The following is a 5,116-nucleotide window of genomic DNA, read 5'->3' on the forward strand; positions in this document are numbered from 1 at the left end:
TAAATATGTACTGAACTAGGGTGTAGCTGTAGCTCAGAGGTAGAATGTTTATCTAGCATGTACTCGGCCCTGAGTTCAATCTCCAGGAAGAAGAAAAAGAAAGAAGAAGAAAGGAGAAGACAAAAATGAAGACAAAGAAGAAGATATTTGCTAAACTGGATATCTCACATTTGTCCTTTAAAGAACAGAAGTATTTATGTATAACTTTAGGCCTTACACTGAAGTTTAGATTCTTCCCATTGATTATGTAGAAAACACATTTTCCTCCATTTGTTGATTCTCTGGTATAGAAGGTCTAAAAAACAAAACATGTAAATGATCACAACTACTGCAAGATTTATATGGAATTATAAAAAGGGGTTGCTAGGCCCCAATGGTTCACACCTATATTCCACAGCTAGTCAAGAGGCTAAGATATGGAAGACCATAGTTCAAAACCAGCTGAGGTGGGGTGGGGGGAAGCTTGGAAGGGATGGGAAGGGGAAACAAAGGAGGAGGCTACAATGCTTGATAAGAAATGTACTCATTATCTTGCCCATGTAATTGTAATCCCTCTGTACAGTTTTTTCACAAAAAAAGGTAAAAAAAAAAAAAAAACCAGCTGAGCCAGAAAAGACTCAGAGACTCCCTTTCCAAAATAACCATAAAATGCTGGGCTGGAAGCATGGCTCAAGTGGTAGAGTGCCAGCCAACCAAGCAAACCAAGTGAGCTTGGAGCAAACCCCAGTACTACAAAAATAGGAAGGTAAGAGAGTCAAGAAAACGCTTAGAAATATAGCCATTTGGAGAAACACAGCACAAGAAGGAAAGAAAGGTTTCCAAGGCCAGAGAAATCCTAGTCAAACTTAACTGTTTTGGCCAAGCGCTAATAGCTCATGCCTGTAATCCTAGACTTAGGATGCTGAGATTTGAGGATCACAGTTTGAAGGTGTGCCTCAACTGGTAGGGTGCCAGCCTTGAGTGAAAATGCTAAGCAAGAGCACACGGCCCTGAGTTCAAGCCCCACCACCAGCACCAAACAAAACAAATTAAAATAAATAAAGAGAATATGTAACTGATTCTGCTAGGTACCAATGGCTCACACCTATAATCCTAGCTACTCAGGAGGGTGAAATTGGAGGATTGTGGTTCTAAGCCACACTGGGCAGGGCAGGAAAGTTCAGGAGGCTCTTATCTCCAATAAACTACTCAGAAAAAAAAGCCAGAAGTGGCATGGTGGCTCAGGTGGTAGAGTGCTAGCCTTGAATAAAAATAAGCTCAGGGACAGCACCCAGGCCTTGAGTTCAAGCCCCAGGACCCCCCCCCCCAAAAAGTAACTGATTCTCTAAATGAATCAAGAATGATGAAATACATTAGAAGGTGAAGTTGGGAGTAAGGATAGGAAAGCCAAAAATAAGTAACAATAGTTTACATTGATTTTTTTTTTTTTTAATTTTTTTGGGTCCGGTTGTGGGGCCTGAACTCTGGGCCTGGGTGCTGTCCCTCAGCTCTTCAGCTCAAGGCTAGCGCTCTACCACTTGAGTCATAGCACCACTTCCGGATTTTTTCTTTTTGCTTATGTGGTGCTGAGGAATCGAACCCAGGGCGTCATGCATGCAAGGCAAGCGCTCTACCACTGAGCCACTTTCCCAGCCCCGTTTACATTGATTATATAATTACGGTACCTACAGTTATGCCGGAAGCTTTGTTTTTTCTTTTATAATCCTAATCACTGTCAAATACACTTATTCATCTTTAGACATCTATACATGTGTTGCTACCTAATTTACTTAAGATCATAGAGATACTAAGAAGCTAAGACAAGACCTGAATCCAAGACAATCTGACTCCTTCATCTAGACAAGGTGATAGTAAATGTTTAAGTTATATAACTAACATTTTAATTTAATTAATGGTTCAGCAAAAGCTTTTTAGTAATCTGCCTTCTCAGATTGTTCACCTATAGCAAAATAACAATTCTCCCTCCCCATCCCCACCCCCAGTATTGGGTATTGAACCTAAAGCCTCTCCCACGTTAGGCTAGTGCTCTAATCACTTAACTACAACACACCCAGACCAACAGCATGCCTTTTGCCAGCATGAGGGTACTGGTCCACTTGCCAGTAAAACAGCATTCTGATTATCCATCAAGCTATGAAGCACCTGACTCTTGAGGAATCTGCTCTTAGGATATAAACCATTTTAGGTTTCTGGTCCTGTCTGTGAAGCTAAGGACTAGTTTATAGTTCTCATACAGACACACACACACATGCACATATAAACATATGTATTTGTGTGTGTGTGTATGGGAGGGAGGGAAAAAGAGCAAACCTTTATTCCTTCTTAGGACAAGCATCTGAAATTATCGCTCCTTTTCTTTTTTGGGGGGGTTTGGTCATGGGGCCTGAACTCTGGGCTTGGGCGCTGTCCCTCAGCACTTCAGCTCAAGGCTAATGCTCTACCGCTTGAGCCACAACGCCACTTCGGCTTTTTTCTTTTCTTTTTTTTGGTCCGGTCATTGGGCCTGAACTCTAGGCCTGGGCACTGTCCCTCAACTCTTCAGCTCAAGGCTAGCAGTCTACCACTTGAGCCACAGCACCACTCCCGGCTTTTTTCTTTTTGCTTATGGGGTGCTGAGGAATCGAACCCAGAGCCTCATGCATGCAAGGCAAGCACTCTACCACTGAGCCACCTTCCCAGCCCCTTGGCTTTTTTCTTTTGTTTTTGTTTTTTTGTGTGTTTTTTTTTTTGGGGTCCGATTGTGGGGCCTGAACTCTGGGCCTGGGTGCTGTCCCTCAGCTCTTCAGCTCAAGGCTAGCGATCTACCACTTGAGCCACAGCACCACTTCCGGCTTTTTTTTTTTATGTGGTGCTGAGGAACTGAACCCAGGGCCTCAGGCATGCAAGGCAAGCGCTCTACCACTGAGCCACCTTCCCAGCCCCCTTCCTTTTCTTTTTCATGACAGTACTGGGACTTGAATTCAGGACCTCATGCCTTCACTTGGCTTTTTCACTCAAGGATGGCACTCTACCATTTGATCCAAAGCTCCATTTTTAAATTTTTGCTGGTTAGACCTTCCTGCCTGGACTGGCTTTGAACCTCAATCCTCAAATCTCAGTCTCTTAAGTAGCTAGGATTACAAGCATGAACCACCAGCACCTGACTGAAACAAATCACAGAATGGGCTCTCATTTTTAAGTAGCTTATTTAGGAACAAATTCACCTTATTTTTCAGTTCTAGGCATCAAACTCATGGCTACATCCGTGCTAGGCAATTAATTGCTCTACCACTGAGCTACATCCCTAGTTCCTATGTTTATTATCTGAACTGTTTCAATGGCTCTCATCATAGTACCATCCCCTCTCAGTTTTGTTTTTTGTTTTTTTCTTGCCAGCTGTAGGGCTTGAACTCAGGGTCTGCATGCTGTCCCTAAGCCTTTTCACTTAAGGCTAACACACTACCACTTTGGGCCATAGGGCCACTTCCAGTTTTCTGGTGGAGTCTCAGGGGTACTTTTCTACCTGGGCTGATTTTGACCTATGATCCTCAGATCTCAGCCTCCTGAGTAGCTAGGTTATAGGCATGAGCCACATGCACCAAACACTGTTTCTTTTCAACCTGAAATATTTTTTAAAATGGCTTTTCATTCTTTGATTCTTGGAAATGATTACACAAAGTAGAATATATAAGGATTTCCTATAAGAAAAAGAAAGATATCCTTTTTTTCCTTCCTAGTGATTTTCAGCTTTTTCTTAGCCCATTTAGGTCAGCACTTCATCTTTAGAAAGCAGATTCCAAAGGCCGCTTGGACCCCATTCCTAGCTCTAACATGCCTCAGAGGTCAAACTGTTGTAAATATAGTTCATACACTGGGTAAATACGGTTGAGGTTTGTTTCTCTTCAAAGACACTACATTATATTTGCCCACGTTAAAAGAGATATTCTTGTAGGTTATTCTTAAGATGATTTGAGATCAAACACTTTACCACTTGAGACATATCCCATCTTGTTTTTGCTTTTGTTTTCAAATAGGGTCTTACATTTATGACCAGGCTGGCCTGGACTGTGAGCCACATACGCTTGCATTTTCCAACCATATCCAGCTTTAAAAAAAAAAAAAATTGGTTCGAGTCCTGAAATCTTTTTGCCTAGGCTTCTCTCAAGTTGTGATACCCCTAACCTCAACTTCCCAAGAAGCTGAGATACTGCTTTGAGTCACAAATAGATTTTTGTCCGTGTAGGTCTTGAACTCAGGGCCTGGGTGCTGGCTCTGAGCCTCTTTGTACTCAAGGCTAGCACTCTACCACTTGAACCATAGCACCACTTCCTGTTTTTTTTTTTTTTTGGGTCTAGTCGAGGTGCCTGAACTCTGGGCCTGGGCGCTGTCCCTCAGCTCTTCAGCTCAAGGCTAGCACTCTACCACTTGAGCTACAGCGCCACTTCTGGCTTTTTTCTTTTTGCATATGTGGTGCTGAGGAATCGAACCCAGGGCCTCATGCATGCAAGGCAAGCGCTCTACCACTGAGCCACCTTGCCACACCACTTCCTGTTTTTGAGTGGTTTACTGGAGATTACAAGTCTCATGGGGACTTTTCTGCCTGGGCTGGCTTTGAACTGTGATCCTTAGATCTCAGCCATCTCAGACTCCTGAGTAGCTAGGATTACAGGAGTGAGCCACTGGTGTCTGGTGACAGATTTATTTTTAATTGGACTATTTAGGATCAAACCCAGGTCCTTGTGCATGCTAAGCTGTCACTTTACCATTAAGCTCCATCCCCAACCCGTAAACAAAATATTCAAATGCAAGTCAGCATTATTATTTTTTTTATTTTTTGCCGGTCCTGGATTTGAACTCAGGGCTTGGGCACTGTGCTTGAGCTTCTTTTGCTCAAGGCTAGTACTCTATCACTTGAGCCACAGCACTACTTCTGGATTGTTGTGTTTCTGTGGTACTGAGGAATCGAACCATGCATGCTAGGCAAGCACTCTATGACTAAGCCACATTCCCAACCCAAGTCAGCATTATTATTGTTATCTAAGTTCTAAAGTGTACCAGGCTCTATTCTTTTTAGCAAAGAGAATGCAAAACGCAAATATCCTAGAAGTATGTTTGGTAATTTTTTTTTTTTTTTTTT

Source organism: Dipodomys ordii, unplaced genomic scaffold, assembly GCF_000151885.1.
Source record: "Dipodomys ordii isolate 6190 unplaced genomic scaffold, Dord_2.0 Scaffold18, whole genome shotgun sequence".
In the NCBI taxonomy this organism is placed as follows: Eukaryota; Metazoa; Chordata; class Mammalia; order Rodentia; family Heteromyidae; genus Dipodomys; species Dipodomys ordii.